At 53.5% G+C, this 18,614-nt stretch overlaps 1 long non-coding RNA gene across 1 annotated transcript in view; it reads left to right on the top strand.

Annotated features, from left to right (window-relative positions):
• Positions 1-1,154: 1,154 nt before the first annotated feature.
• LOC137311553 (uncharacterized) overlaps positions 1,155-18,614 on the top strand; it is an 88,705-nt gene continuing 71,245 nt past the window's right edge. The window contains exon 1 of the long non-coding RNA XR_010960461.1: positions 1,155-1,337. This is a non-coding gene — a long non-coding RNA (uncharacterized lncRNA). The remainder of the gene's footprint in view (positions 1,338-18,614) is intronic.

Raw genomic sequence — 18,614 nt, 5'->3', positions numbered from 1 at the left:
GAGACAAGGAGACGGAGACATAAATAACAGAGAGAGAGAGACAGGGAAACGGAGATAGAAATATAATAGAGAGAGAGAGACAGGGAAACAGAAATATATAAATAATAGAAAGGGAGAGACAGGGAAACGGAGATATATATATATAATAGAGAGAGAGATACAGGGAAACGGAGATATATATATATATAATAGAGAGAGGGAGAATCAGGGAAACAGAGATATAGATATAATAGAGAGAGAGAGAGAGAGAGAGACAGGGAGACGGAAACATAACAATAATAGAGAGAGAGACAGGGAAACGGGCATTTATATATATAATAGAGAGAGAGACAGGGAAACGGAGATAGAAATATAATAGAGAGAGAAAGAGAGGGAAATGGAGATATTTATAATATAGAGAGAGAGAGAGAGACAGGGAAAATATATAATAGAGAGCGAGAGAGAGAGGGAAACGGAGATATATACATAATGGAGAGAGTGAAAGACAGGGAAACGGAGATATATATATAATAGAGAGAGAGAAAGACAGGGAAATGGAGATATATATATAATAGAGAGAGAGAAAGACAGGGAAATGGAGATATATATATAAGAGAGAGAGAGAAAGACAGGGAAATGGAGATATTTATATAATAGAGAGAGAGACAGGGAAACGGAGACATAAAAATAATAGAGAGAGAGAGGGAAACAGAGATATATTTAGAATAGAGAGAGTGAGAGACAGGGAAACGGAGATATATATATAATGGAGAGAGAGAGGGAAACAGAGATATATTTAGAATAGAGAGAGTGAGAGACAGGGAAACGGAGATATATATATAATGGAGAGAGAGAGAGAGAAACGGAGATATATTTAGAATAGAGAGAGTGAGAGACAGGGAAACTGAGATATATATATATAATAGAGAGAGAGAGAGAGAAACGGAGATATATATATAATAGAGAGAGAGAGACACAGGGAAACAGGGAGATATATGGAGAGAGAGAGAGCGACCCGGGCCAAGCATAGAGTGAGGTCGCGAGTACTGAGATTTGACCTGTGGTAACCCCTTGCTGATTTGACGAAGGCTAGGCTACAGCCTTGAACGTGAGTTGGATGCTGGTTATCTGGTGTAAACATGTGTTTGGTGTACACTCCGCCCTCGAACAGAGACAGAGCCCTGTGTCACACTCTGACAAGTCACCCAGGAGTTAGCAGCTCTGCTCGCTGTGAAGTGCCCACCAGGATCAGGGAGTTGGCGAGTGCCCGGCTGGGCAGGAGAGGGTTACCTCGCATGCCATCTGGAGAATCAACCCAATTCAGCCACAACGTCACTGAAGGAGGAAACCTCACCAGAGTGAGTAATGGAAGGGGTCGGAACTCCCTGGGAGTGGGAAGGAAGGAACCCCATTGACAGGAGGGAGGGGGGGGGGGAGCAGGGAGCTGGAGAAATACTTGACACAGCGAACAAGACAAGCCTTTCAGTGAGGGCAACGGCAAACTTCAATGCTGCGCTGCTGCAGCACGTTCTGTTCCTTGAGGAGTCTTTCTGCTCCACGAGAAAGGAGGTTTAAACTCTCTGTTATTGCCCGATAGCCATTGAATTGGAGTTGAAAGGATTGCCTCAGGCCGTTGATCCCTCCAGTGTTACCTTCGAAGCAGGTTTCAATCAAATATTCTCACCGGGGGATAACCATTGGGGATTAGACGGGGCGGAGGGGAAGTGGGTCGGCAGGGGGGGCGGGGACAAGGGTTAACTCTTTCAGGAATTGTGGATTTGATTTTGCTACCTTTCGTGCAAGAAAAGTGTGAAGCAGGGAATGTTTGGGGTTTGCTCATTCCCCCATTGTAAGGCTGGCCATCGAGACAGCAGCTCTCATGAGGCAATGGGTGATTCACAGTGACGTGTGTGCGGAGAGGGGTTTCGAACCAAACAGGAAAGAAAGGGTGGGGTGGGTGGAAGAAGGTGAGGTGAGCCCACACGGGGAGGTGAATGGAGGTGGGGATAGAGGAGAATTACATGTACTCCCAAACCTGCACACACCCACTCCCAAACCTGTACACACCCACTCCCAAACCTGTACACACCCACTCCCAAACCTGTACACACCCACTCCCAAACCTGTACACACCCACTCCCAAACCTGTACACACCCACTCCCAAACCTGTACACACCCACTCCCAAACCTGTACACACCCACTCCCAAACCTGTACACACCCACTCCCAAACCTGTACACACCCACTCCCAAACCTGTACACACCCACTCCCAAACCTGTACACACCCACTCCCAAACCTGTACACACCCACTCCCAAACCTGTACACACACACTCCCAAACCTGTACACACCCACTCCCAAACCTGTACACACCCACTCCCAAACCCGTACATCCCCACTCCCAAACCTGTACACACCCACTCCCAAACCTGTACACACCCACTCCCAAACCTGTACACACCCACTCCCAAACCTGTACACACCCACTCCCAAACCTGTACACACCCAAACCCAAACCCGTACACACCCACTCCCAAACCTGTACACACCCACTCCCAAACCTGAACATACCCACTCCCAAACCTGTACACACCCACTCCCAAACCTGTACACACCCACTCCCAAACCTGTACACACCCACTCCCAAACCTGTACACACCCACTCCCAAACCCGTACACACCCACTCCCAAACCTGCACACACCCAAACCCAAACCCGTACACACCCACTCCCAAACCTGTACACACCCACTCCCAAACCTGAACATACCCACTCCCAAACCTGTACACACCCACTCCCAAACCTGTACACACCCACTCCCAAACCTGTACACACACACTCCCAAACCCGTACACACCCACTCCCAAACCTGCACACACCCAAACCCAAACCCGTACACACCCACTCCCAAACCTGTACACACCCACTCCCAAACCTGAACATACCCACTCCCAAACCTGTACACACCCACTCCCAAACCTGTACACACCCACTCCCAAACCTGAACATACCCACTCCCAAACCTGTACACACCCACTCCCAAACCTGTACACACCCACTCCCAAACCTGAACATACCCACTCCCAAACCTGTACACACCCACTCCCAAACCTGTACACATCCACTCCCAAACCTGTACACACCCACTCCCAAACCTGTACACACCCACTCCCAAACCCGTACACACCCACTCCCAAACCTGCACACACCCAAACCCAGACCTGTACACACCCACTCCCAAACCTGTACACACCCACTCCCAAACCTGTACACACCCACTCCCAAACCTGTACACACCCACTCCCAAACCTGTACACACCCACTCCCAAACCTGTACACACCCACTCCCAAACCTGTACACACCCACTCCCAAACCTGTACACACCCACTCCCAAACCTGTACACACCCACTCCCAAACCTGTACACATCCACTCCCAAACCTGTACACACCCACTCCCAAACCTGTACACACCCACTCCCAAACCTGTACACACCCACTCCCAAACCTGTACACACCCACTCCCAAACCTGTACACACCCACTCCCAAACCTGTACACACCCACTCCCAAACCTGTACACACCCACTCCTAAACCTGTACACACCCACTCCCAAACCTGTACACACCCACTCCCAAACCTGTACACACCCACTCCCAAACCTGTACACATCCACTCCCAAACCTGTACACACCCACTCCCAAACCTGTACACACCCACTCCCAAACCTGTACACACCCACTCCCAAACCTGTACACACCCACTCCCAAACCTGTACACACCCACTCCCAAACCCGTACACACCCACACCCAAACCTGTACACACCCACTCCCAAACCTGTACACACCCACTCCCAAACCCGTACACACCCACTCCCAAACCTGTACACACCCAAACCCAAACCTGTACACACCCAAACCCAAACCTGTACACACCCACACCCAAACCCGTACACACCCATACGCAAACCTGTACACACCCACTCCCAAACCCGTACACACCCATTCCCAAACCCGTACACGCCCACTCCCAAACCTGTACACACCCACTCCCAAACCTGTACACACCCAAACCCAAACCTGTACACACCCACTCCCAAATCTGTACACACCCAAACCCAAACCTGTACACACCCACTCCCAAACCCGTACACACCCACTCCCAAACCTGTACACACCCAATCCCAAACCCGTACACACCCAAACCCAAACCTGTACACACCCACTCCCAAACCTGTACACACCCACTCCCAAACCTGTACACACCCACTCCCAAACCTGTACACACCCACTCCCAAACCTGTACACACCCACTCCCAAACCTGTACACACACACTCACAAACCTGTACACACCCACTCCCAAACCTGCACACACACACTCACAAACCTGTACACACCCACTCCAAAACCCGTACACACCCACTCCCAAACCTGTACACAACCACTCCCAAACCTGTACACACCCACTCCCAAACCCGTACACACCCAAACCCAGACCTGTACACACCCACTCCCAAACCTGTACACACCCACTCCCAAACCTGTACACACCCACTCCCAAACCTGTACACACCCACTCCCAAACCTGTACACACCCACTCCCAAACCTGTACACACCCACACCCAAACCCGTACACACCCATACGCAAACCTGTACACACCCACTCCCAAACCCGTACACACCCACTCCCAAACCCGTACACACCCACTCCCAAACCTGTACACACCCACTCCCAAACCTGTACACACCCAAACCCAAACCTGTACACACCCACTCCCAAACCTGTACACACCCACTCCCAAACCCGTACACACCCAAACCCAGACCTGTACACACCCACTCCCAAACCTGTACACACCCACTCCCAAACCTGTACACACCCACTCCCAAACCTGTACACACCCACCCCCAAACCTGTACACACCCACTCCCAAACTTGTACACACCCACTCCCAAACCCATACACACCCACTCCCAAACCTGTACACACACACTCACAAACCTGTACACACCCACTCCCAAACCTGCACACACACACTCACAAACCTGTACACACCCACTCCCAAACCTGTACACACCCACTCCCAAACCTGCACACAACCACTCCCAAACCTGTACACACCCACTCCCAAACCTGTACACCCCTCACCCCCAAACCTGCACACACCCACTCCCAAACCTGTACACACCCACTCCCAAACCTGTACACACACACTCACAAACCTGTACACACCCACTCCCAAACCTGTACACACCCACTCCCAAACCTGCACACACCCACTCCCAAACCCGTACACACCCACTCCCAAACCTGTACACACCCACTCCCAAACCTGTACACACCCACTCCCAAACCCGTACACACCCACTCCCAAACCTGAACACAACCACTCCCAAACCTGTACACACCCACTCCCAAACCTGTACACACCCAAACCCAGACCTGTACACACCCACTCCCAAACCTGTACACAACCACTCCCAAACCTGTACACACCCACTCTTAAACCTGTCCACACCCAAACCCAAACCTGTATACACCCACTCCCAAACCTGCACACACCCACTCCCAAACCCGTACACACCCACTCCCAAACCTGTACACACCCAAACCCAAACCTGTACACACCCAAACCCAAACCTGTACACACCCACACCCAAACCCGTACACACCCATACGCAAACCTGTACACACCCACTCCCAAACCCGTACACACCCACTCCCAAACCCGTACACACCCACTCCCAAACCTGTACACACCCACTCCCAAACCTGTACACACCCAAACCCAAACCTGTACACACCCACTCCCAAATCTGTACACACCCAAACCCAAACCTGTACACACCCACTCCCAAACCCGTACACACCCACTCCCAAACCTGTACACACCCAATCCCAAACCCGTACACACCCAAACCCAAACCTGTACACACCCACTCCCAAACCCGTACACACCACTCCCAAACCTGTACACACCCACTCCCAAACCTGCACACACACTCCCAAACCTGTACACACCCACTCCCAAACCTGTACACACCCACTCCCAAACCCGTACACACCACTCCCAAACCTGTACACACCCACTCCCAAACCCGTACACACCCAAACCCAAACCTGTACACACCCACTCCCAAACCTGTACACACCCACTCCCAAACCCGTACACACCCACTCCCAAACCTGTACACACACACTCACAAACCTGTACACACCCACTCCCAAACCTGTACACACCCACTCCCAAACCTGTACACACCCAAACCCAGACCTGTACACACCCACTCCCAAACCTGTACACACCCACTCCCAAACCTGTACACACCCACTCCCAAACCTGTACACACCCACTCCCAAACCTGTACACACCCACTCCCAAACCTGTACACACCCACTCCCAAACCTGTACACACCCACTCCCAAACCTGTACACACCCACTCCCAAACCTGTACACACCCACTCCCAAACCTGTACACACCCACTCCCAAACCTGTACACACCCACTCCCAAACCTGTACACACCCACTCCCAAATCTGTACACACCCACTCCCAAACCTGTACACACCCACTCCCAAACCTGTACACACCCGATCCCAAACCCGTACACACCCGCTCCCAAACCCATACACACCCACTCCCAAACCTGTACACACCCACTCCCAAACCTGTACACACCCACTACCAAACCTGTACACACCCACTCCCAAACCTGTACACACCCACTCCCAAACCCGGACACACCCACTCCCAAACCTGTACACACTCACTCCCAAACCTGTACACACCCACTCCCAAACCTGTACTCACCCACTCCCAAACCTGTACACACCCACTCCCAAACCTGTACTCACCCACTCCCAAACCTGTACACACCCACTCCCAAACCTGTACACACCCACTCCCAAACCTGTACACACCCACTCCCAAACCTGTACACACCCACTCCCAAACCTGTACAAACCCACTCCCAAACCTGTACACACCCACTCCCAAGCCCGTACACACCCACTCCCAAACCTGTACACACCCACTCCCAAACCTGTGCACACCCACTCCTAAACATGTACACACCCACTCCCAAACCTGTACACAACCACTCCCAAACCTGTACACACCCACTCCCAAACCTGTTCACACCCAAACCCAAAACTGTACACACCCACTCCCAAACCTGTACACACCCACTCCCAAACCTGTACACACCCACTCCCAAACCTGTACACACCCACTCCCAAACCCGGACACACCCACTCCCAAACCTGTACACACCCACTCCCAAACCTGTACACACTCACTCCCAAACCCGTACACACCCACTCCCAAACCTGTACACACCCACTCCCAAACCTGAACATACCCACTCCCAAACCTGTACACACCCACTCCCAAACCTGTACACACCCACTCCCAAACCTGAACATACCCACTCCCAAACCTGTACACACCCACTCCCAAACCTGTACACACCCACTCCCAAACCTGAACATACCCACTCCCAAACCTGTACACACCCACTCCCAAACCTGTACACATCCACTCCCAAACCTGTACACACCCACTCCCAAACCTGTACACACCCACTCCCAAACCCGTACACACCCACTCCCAAACCTGCACACACCCAAACCCAGACCTGTACACACCCACTCCCAAACCTGTACACACCCACTCCCAAACCTGTACACACCCACTCCCAAACCTGTACACACCCACTCCCAAACCTGTACACACCCACTCCCAAACCTGTACACACCCACTCCCAAACCTGTACACACCCACTCCCAAACCTGTACACACCCACTCCCAAACCTGTACACACCCACTCCCAAACCTGTACACATCCACTCCCAAACCTGTACACACCCACTCCCAAACCTGTACACACCCACTCCCAAACCTGTACACACCCACTCCCAAACCTGTACACACCCACTCCCAAACCTGTACACACCCACTCCCAAACCTGTACACACCCACTCCCAAACCTGTACACACCCACTCCTAAACCTGTACACACCCACTCCCAAACCTGTACACACCCACTCCCAAACCTGTACACACCCACTCCCAAACCTGTACACATCCACTCCCAAACCTGTACACACCCACTCCCAAACCTGTACACACCCACTCCCAAACCTGTACACACCCACTCCCAAACCTGTACACACCCACTCCCAAACCTGTACACACCCACTCCCAAACCCGTACACACCCACACCCAAACCTGTACACACCCACTCCCAAACCTGTACACACCCACTCCCAAACCCGTACACACCCACTCCCAAACCTGTACACACCCAAACCCAAACCTGTACACACCCAAACACAAACCTGTACACACCCACACCCAAACCCGTACACACCCATACGCAAACCTGTACACACCCACTCCCAAACCCGTACACACCCATTCCCAAACCCGTACACGCCCACTCCCAAACCTGTACACACCCACTCCCAAACCTGTACACACCCAAACCCAAACCTGTACACACCCACTCCCAAATCTGTACACACCCAAACCCAAACCTGTACACACCCACTCCCAAACCCGTACACACCCACTCCCAAACCTGTACACACCCAATCCCAAACCCGTACACACCCAAACCCAAACCTGTACACACCCACTCCCAAACCTGTACACACCCACTCCCAAACCTGTACACACCCACTCCCAAACCTGTACACACCCACTCCCAAACCTGTACACACCCACTCCCAAACCTGTACACACACACTCACAAACCTGTACACACCCACTCCCAAACCTGCACACACACACTCACAAACCTGTACACACCCACTCCAAAACCCGTACACACCCACTCCCAAACCTGTACACAACCACTCCCAAACCTGTACACACCCACTCCCAAACCCGTACACACCCAAACCCAGACCTGTACACACCCACTCCCAAACCTGTACACACCCACTCCCAAACCTGTACACACCCACTCCCAAACCTGTACACACCCACTCCCAAACCTGTACACACCCACTCCCAAACCTGTACACACCCACACCCAAACCCGTACACACCCATACGCAAACCTGTACACACCCACTCCCAAACCCGTACACACCCACTCCCAAACCCGTACACACCCACTCCCAAACCTGTACACACCCACTCCCAAACCTGTACACACCCAAACCCAAACCTGTACACACCCACTCCCAAACCTGTACACAACCACTCCCAAACCTGTACACACCCACTCCCAAACCCGTACACACCCAAACCCAGACCTGTACACACCCACTCCCAAACCTGTACACACCCACTCCCAAACCTGTACACACCCACTCCCAAACCTGTACACACCCACCCCCAAACCTGTACACACCCACTCCCAAACTTGTACACACCCACTCCCAAACCCATACACACCCACTCCCAAACCTGTACACACACACTCACAAACCTGTACACACCCACTCCCAAACCTGCACACACACACTCACAAACCTGTACACACCCACTCCCAAACCTGTACACACCCACTCCCAAACCTGCACACAACCACTCCCAAACCTGTACACACCCACTCCCAAACCTGTACACCCCTCACCCCCAAACCTGCACACACCCACTCCCAAACCTGTACACACCCACTCCCAAACCTGTACACACACACTCACAAACCTGTACACACCCACTCCCAAACCTGTACACACCCACTCCCAAACCTGCACACACCCACTCCCAAACCCGTACACACCCACTCCCAAACCTGTACACACCCACTCCCAAACCTGTACACACCCACTCCCAAACCCGTACACACCCACTCCCAAACCTGAACACAACCACTCCCAAACCTGTACACACCCACTCCCAAACCTGTACACACCCAAACCCAGACCTGTACACACCCACTCCCAAACCTGTACACAACCACTCCCAAACCTGTACACACCCACTCTTAAACCTGTCCACACCCAAACCCAAACCTGTACACACCCACTCCCAAACCTGCACACACCCACTCCCAAACCCGTACACACCCACTCCCAAACCTGTACACACCCAAACCCAAACCTGTACACACCCAAACCCAAACCTGTACACACCCACACCCAAACCCGTACACACCCATACGCAAACCTGTACACACCCACTCCCAAACCCGTACACACCCACTCCCAAACCCGTACACACCCACTCCCAAACCTGTACACACCCACTCCCAAACCTGTACACACCCAAACCCAAACCTGTACACACCCACTCCCAAATCTGTACACACCCAAACCCAAACCTGTACACACCCACTCCCAAACCCGTACACACCCACTCCCAAACCTGTACACACCCAATCCCAAACCCGTACACACCCAAACCCAAACCTGTACACACCCACTCCCAAACCCGTACACACCACTCCCAAACCTGTACACACCCACTCCCAAACCTGCACACACACTCCCAAACCTGTACACACCCACTCCCAAACCTGTACACACCCACTCCCAAACCCGTACACACCACTCCCAAACCTGTACACACCCACTCCCAAACCCGTACACACCCAAACCCAAACCTGTACACACCCACTCCCAAACCTGTACACACCCACTCCCAAACCCGTACACACCCACTCCCAAACCTGTACACACACACTCACAAACCTGTACACACCCACTCCCAAACCTGTACACACCCACTCCCAAACCTGTACACACCCAAACCCAGACCTGTACACACCCACTCCCAAACCTGTACACACCCACTCCCAAACCTGTACACACCCACTCCCAAACCTGTACACACCCACTCCCAAACCTGTACACACCCACTCCCAAACCTGTACACACCCACTCCCAAACCTGTACACACCCACTCCCAAACCTGTACACACCCACTCCCAAACCTGTACACACCCACTCCCAAACCTGTACACACCCACTCCCAAACCTGTACACACCCACTCCCAAACCTGTACACACCCACTCCCAAATCTGTACACACCCACTCCCAAACCTGTACACACCCACTCCCAAACCTGTACACACCCGATCCCAAACCCGTACACACCCGCTCCCAAACCCATACACACCCACTCCCAAACCTGTACACACCCACTCCCAAACCTGTACACACCCACTACCAAACCTGTACACACCCACTCCCAAACCTGTACACACCCACTCCCAAACCCGGACACACCCACTCCCAAACCTGTACACACTCACTCCCAAACCTGTACACACCCACTCCCAAACCTGTACTCACCCACTCCCAAACCTGTACACACCCACTCCCAAACCTGTACTCACCCACTCCCAAACCTGTACACACCCACTCCCAAACCTGTACACACCCACTCCCAAACCTGTACACACCCACTCCCAAACCTGTACACACCCACTCCCAAACCTGTACAAACCCACTCCCAAACCTGTACACACCCACTCCCAAGCCCGTACACACCCACTCCCAAACCTGTACACACCCACTCCCAAACCTGTGCACACCCACTCCTAAACATGTACACACCCACTCCCAAACCTGTACACAACCACTCCCAAACCTGTACACACCCACTCCCAAACCTGTTCACACCCAAACCCAAAACTGTACACACCCACTCCCAAACCTGCACACACCCACTCCCAAACCCTTACACACCCACTCCCAAACCTGTACACACCCAAACCCAAACCTGTACACACCCAAACCCAAACCTGTACACACCCACACCCAAACCCGTACACACCCATACGCAAACCTGTACACACCCACTCCCAAACCCGTACACACCCACTCGCAAACCCGTACACACCCACTCCCAAACCTGTACACACCCACTCCCAAACCTGCACACACCACTCCCAAACCCGTACACACCCAAACCCAAACCTGTACACACCCACTCCCAAACCCGTACACACCACTCCCAAACCTGTACACACCCACTCCCAAACCCGTACACACCCATACGCAAACCCGTACACACCCACTCCCAAACCCGTACACACCCACTCCCAAACCTGTACACACCCACTCCCAAACCCGTACACACCCACTCCCAAACCTGTACACACTCACTCCCAAACCTGTACACACCCACTCCCAAACCTGTACACACCCACTCCCAAACCTGTACACACCCACTCCCAAACCTGTAAACACCCACTCCAAAACCCGGACACACCCAAACCCAAACCTGTACACACCCACTCCCAAACCTGTACACACCCACTCCCAAACCTGTACACACCCACTCCAAAACCTGTACACACCCACTCCCAAACCTGTACACACCCACTCCCAAACCTGTACACACCCACTCCCAAACCTGTACACACCCACTCCCAAACCTGTACACACCCACTCCCAAACCTGTACACACCGACTCCCAAACCTGTACTCACCCACTCCCAAACCTGTACTCACCCACTCCCAAACCCGTACACACCCACTCCCAAACCTGTGCACATCCACTCCCAAACCTGTACACACCCACTCCCAAACCCGTACACACCCACTCCCAAACCTGTACACACCCACTCCCAAACCTGTACACACCCACTCCCAAACCTGTACACTCCCACTCCCAAACCGATACACACCCATACGCAAACCCGAACACACCCACTCCCAAACCTGTACACATCCACTCCCAAACCTGTACACACCCACTCCCAAACCTGTACACACCCACTCCCAAACCTGTACACATCCACTCCCAAACCTGTACACACCCACTCCCAAACCTGTACACACCCACTCCCAATCCTGTACACACCCACTCCCAAACCTGTACACACCCACTCCCAAACCCGTACACACCCACTCCCAAACCTGCACACACCCACTCCCAAACCTGTACACACCCACTCCCAAACCTGTACACACCCACTCCCAAACCTGTACACAACCACTCCCAAACATGGACACACCCACTCCAAAACCCGTACACACCCACTCCCAAACCTGTACACACCCACTCCCAAACCCGGACACACCCACTCCCAAACCTGTACACACCCACTCCCAAACCTGTACACACCCACTCCCAAACCTGTACACACCCACTCCCAAACCTGGACACACCCACTCCCAAACCCGTACACACCCACTCCCAAACCTGTACACACCCACTCCCAAACCTGTACACACCCACTCCCAAAACCCGTACCCACCCACTCCCAAACCTGTACACACCCACTCCCAAACCTGTACACACCCACTCCCAAACCCGTACACACCCACACGCAAACCCGTACACACCCACTCGCAAACCCGGACACACCCACTCCCAAACCTGTACACACCCACTCCCAAACCTGTACACACCCACTCCCAAATCTGTACACACCCACTCCCAAACCTGTACACACCCACTCACAAACCTGTACACTCCCACTCCCAAACCTGTACACACCCACTCCCAAACCTGGACACACCCACTCCCAAACCTGTACTCACCCACTCCCAAACCTGTACTCACCCACTCCCAAACCCGTACACACCCACTCCCAAACCTGTACACATCCACTCCCAAACCCGTACACACCCACTCCCAAACCCGTACACACCCACTCCCATACCTGTACACACCCACTCCCAAACCTGTACACACCCACTCCCAAACCCGTACACACCCACTCCCAAACCTGTACACACCCACTCCCAAACCTGTACACACCCACTCCCAAACCCGTAAACACCCACTCCCAAACCTGTACACACCCACTCCCAAACCTGTACACACCCACTCCCAAACCTGTACACACCCACTCCCAAACCTGTACACATCCACTCCCAAACCTGTACACACCCACTCCCAAACCTGTACACACCCACTCCCAAACCTGTACACACCCACTCCCAAAACCCGTACACACCCACTCCCAAACCTGTACACACCCACTCCCAAACCTGTACACACCCACTCCCAAACCTGTACACACCCACTCCCAAACCTGTACACACACACTCCCAAACCTGTACACACCCAAACCCAAACCTGTACACACCCACTCCCAAACCCGTACACACCCACTCCCAAACCTGTACACACCCACTCCCAAACCTGTACACACCCACTCCCAAACCCGTACACACCCACTCCCAAACCTGTACACACCCACTCCCAAACCCGTACACACCCACTCCCAAACCTGTACACACCCACTCCCAAACCTGCACACAACCACTCCCAAACCTGTACACACACACTCCCAAACCTGTACACACCCAAACCCAAACCTGTACACACCCACTCCCAAACCTGTACACACCCACTCCCAAACCCGTACACACCCACTCCCAAACCTGTACACACCCAAACCCAAACCTGTACACACCCACTCCCAAACCCGTACACACCCATACGCAAACCTGTACACACCCACTCCCAAACCCGTACACACCCACTCCCAAACCCGTACACACCCACTCCCAAACCTGTACACACCCACTCCCAAACCTGTACACACCCACTCCCAAACCTGTACACACCCACTCCCAAACCTGTACACACCCAAACCCAAACCTGTGCACACCCACTCCCAAACCTGTACACACCCAAACCCAAACCTGTACACACCCACTCCCAAACCCGTACACACCCACTCCCAAACCTGTACACACCCACTCCCAAACCTGAACACACCCACTCCCAAACCTGAACACACCCACTCCCAAACCTGTACACACCACTCCCAAACCTGTACACACCAACTCCCAAACCTGTACACACCCACTCCCAAACCTGTACACACCCACTCCCAAACCTGTACACACCCACTCCCAAACCTGTACACACCCACTCCCAAACCCGTACACACCCACTCCCAAACCTGTACACACCCACTCCCAAACCTGTACACACCCACTCCCAAACCTGTACACACCCACTCCCAAACCTGTACTCACCCACTCCCAAACCTGTACTCACCGACTCCCAAACCCGTACACACCCACTCCCAAACCTGTACACATCCACTCCCAAACCTGTACACACCCACTCCCAAACCCGTACACACCCACTCCCAAAACTGTACACACCCACTCCCAAACCCGTACACACCCACTCCCAAACCGATACACACCCATACGCAAACCCGTACACACCCACTCCCAAACCTGTACATATCCACTCCCAAACCTGTACACACCCACTCCCAAACCTGTACACCCCTCACCCCCAAACCTGCACACACCCACTCCCAAACCTGTACACACCCACTCCCAAACCTGTACACACACACTCACAAACCTGTACACACCCACTCACAAACCTGTACACACCCACTCCCAAACCTGCACACACCCACTCCCAAACCCGTACACACCCACTCCCAAACCTGGACACACCCACTCCCAAACCTGTACACACCCACTCCCAAACCCGTACACACCCACTCCCAAACCTGGACACAACCACTCCCAAACCTGTACACACCCACTCCCAAACCTGTACACACCCAAACCCAGACCTGTACACACCCACTCCCAAACCTGTACACACCCACTCCCAAACCTGTACACACCCACTCCCAAACCTGTACACACCCACTCCCAAACCTGTACATACCCAAACCCAGACCTGTACACACCCACTCCCAAACCTGTACACACCCACTCCCAAACCTGTACACACCCTCTCCCAAACCTGTACACACCCACTCCCAAACCTGTACACACCCACTCCCAAACCTGTACACACCCACTCCCAAACCTGGACACACCCACTCCCAAACATGTACACACCCACTCCCAAATCTGTACACACCCACTCCCAAACCTGTACACACCCACTCCCAAACCTGTACACACCCGCTCCCAAACCCGTACACACCCACTCCCAAACCCGTACACACCCACTCCCAAACCTGTACACACCCACTCCCAAACCTGTACACACCCACTCCCAAACCTGTACACACCCACTCCCAAACCTGTACACACCCACTCCCAAACCCGTACACACCCACTCCCAAACCTGTACACACCCACTCCCAAACCTGTACACACCCACTCCCAAACCAGTACTCACCCACTCCCAAACCTGTACACACCCACTCCCAAACCTGTACTCACCCACTCCCAAACCTGTACACACCCACTCCCAAACCTGTTCACACCCACTCCCAAACCTGTACACACCCACTCCCAAACCTGTACACACCCACTCCCAAACCTGTACACACCCACTCCCAAACCTGTACACACCCACTCCCAAGCCCGTACACACCCACTCCCAAACCTGTACACACCCACTCCCAAACCTGTACACACCCACTCCCAAACCTGTACACACCCACTCCCAAACCTGTACACAACCACTCCCAAACCTGTACACACCCACTCTTAAACCTGTGCACACCCAAACCCAAACCTGTACACACCCACTCCCAAACCTGCACACACCCACTCCCAAACCCGTACACACCCACTCCCAAACCTGTACACACCCAAACCCAAACCTGTACACACCCAAACCCAAACCTGTACACACCCACACCCAAACCCGGACACACCCATACGCAAACCTGTACACACCCACTCCCAAACCCGTACACACCCACTCCCAAACCTGTACACACCCACTCACAAACCTGTACACACCCAAACCCAAACCTGTACACACCCACTCCCAAATCTGTACACACCCAAACCCAAACCTGTACACACCCACTCCCAAACCCGTACACACCCACTCCCAAACCTGTACACACCCAATCCCAAACCCGTACACACCCAAACCCAAACCTGTACACACCCACTCCCAAACCCGTACACACCACTCCCAAACCCGTACACACCACTCCCAAACCTGTACACACCCACTCCCAAACCTGCACACACACTCCCAAACCTGTACACACCCACTCCCAAACCTGTACACACCCACTCCCAAACCCGGACACACCACTCCCAAACCTGTACACACCCACTCCCAAACCCGTACACACCCACTCCCAAACCTGTACACACCCACTCCCAAACCTGTACACACCCACTCCCAAACCCGTACACACCCACTCCCAAACCTGTACACACACACTCACAAACCTGTACACACCCACTCCCAAACCTGTACACACCCACTCCCAAACCTGTACACACCCAAACCCAGACCTGTACACACCCACTCCCAAACCTGTACACACCCACTCCCAAACCTGTACACACCCACTCCCAAACCTGTACACACCCACTCCCAAACCTGTACACACCCACTCCCAAACCTGTACACACCCACTCCCAAACCTGTACACACCCACTCCCAAACCTGTACACACCCACTCCCAAACCTGTACACACCCACTCCCAAATCTGTACACACCCACTCCCAAACCTGTACACACCCACTCCCAAACCTGTACACACCCGATCCCAAACCCGTACACACCCGATCCCAAACCCGTACACACCCGCTCCCAAACCCATACACACCCACTCCCAAACCTGTACACACCCACTCCCAAACCTGTACACACCCACTACCAAACCTGTACTCACCCACTCCCAAACCTGTACACACCCACTCCCAAACCTGTACACACCCACTCCCAAACCTGTACACACCCACTCCCAAACCTGTACACACCCACTCCCAAACCTGTACAAACCCACTCCCAAACCTGTACACACCCACTCCCAAGCCCGTACACACCCACTCCCAAACCTGTACACACCCACTCCCAAACCTGTGCACACCCACTCCTAAACATGGACACACCCACTCCCAAACCTGTACACAACCACTCCCAAACCTGTACACACCCACTCCCAAACCTGTTCACACCCAAACCCAAACCTGTACACACCCACTCCCAAACCTGCACACACCCACTCCCAAACCCTTACACACCCACTCCCAAACCTGTACACACCCAAACCCAAACCTGTACACACCCAAACCCAAACCTGTACACACCCACACCCAAACCCGTACACACCCATACGCAAACCTGTACACACCCACTCCCAAACCCGTACACACCCACTCGCAAACCCGTACACACCCACTCCCAAACCTGTACACACCCACTCCCAAACCCGTACACACCCATACGCAAACCCGTACACACCCACTCCCAAACCCGTACACACCCACTCCCAAACCTGTACACACCCACTCCCAAACCCGTACACACCCACTCCCAAACCTGTACACACTCACTCCCAAACCTGTACACACCCACTCCCAAACCTGTACACACCCACTCCCAAACCAGTACACACCCACTCCCAAACCTGTAAACACCCACTCCAAAACCCGGACACACCCAAACCCAAACCTGTACACACCCACTCCCAAACCTGGACACACCCACTCACAAACCTGTACACACCCACTCCCAAACCTGTACACACCCACTCCCAAACCTGTGCACACCCACTCCCAAACCTGTACACACCCACTCCCAAACCTGTACACACCCACTCCCAAACCTGTACACACCCACTCCCAAACCCGTACACACCCACTCCCAAACCTGTACACACCCACTCCCAAACCTGTACACACCCACTCCCAAACCTGTACACACCCACTCCAAAACCTGTACACACCCACTCCCAAACCTGTACACACCCACTCCCAAACCTGTACACACCCACTCCCAAACCTGTACACACCCACTCCCAAACC

The sequence above is a fragment of the Heptranchias perlo genome, unplaced genomic scaffold (genome assembly GCF_035084215.1).
Source record: "Heptranchias perlo isolate sHepPer1 unplaced genomic scaffold, sHepPer1.hap1 HAP1_SCAFFOLD_351, whole genome shotgun sequence".
NCBI classification, from domain to species: domain Eukaryota; kingdom Metazoa; phylum Chordata; class Chondrichthyes; order Hexanchiformes; family Hexanchidae; genus Heptranchias; species Heptranchias perlo.
Note: the sequence above shows the minus strand (reverse complement) of the source record. Positions and strands in the feature narration are given on the sequence as shown.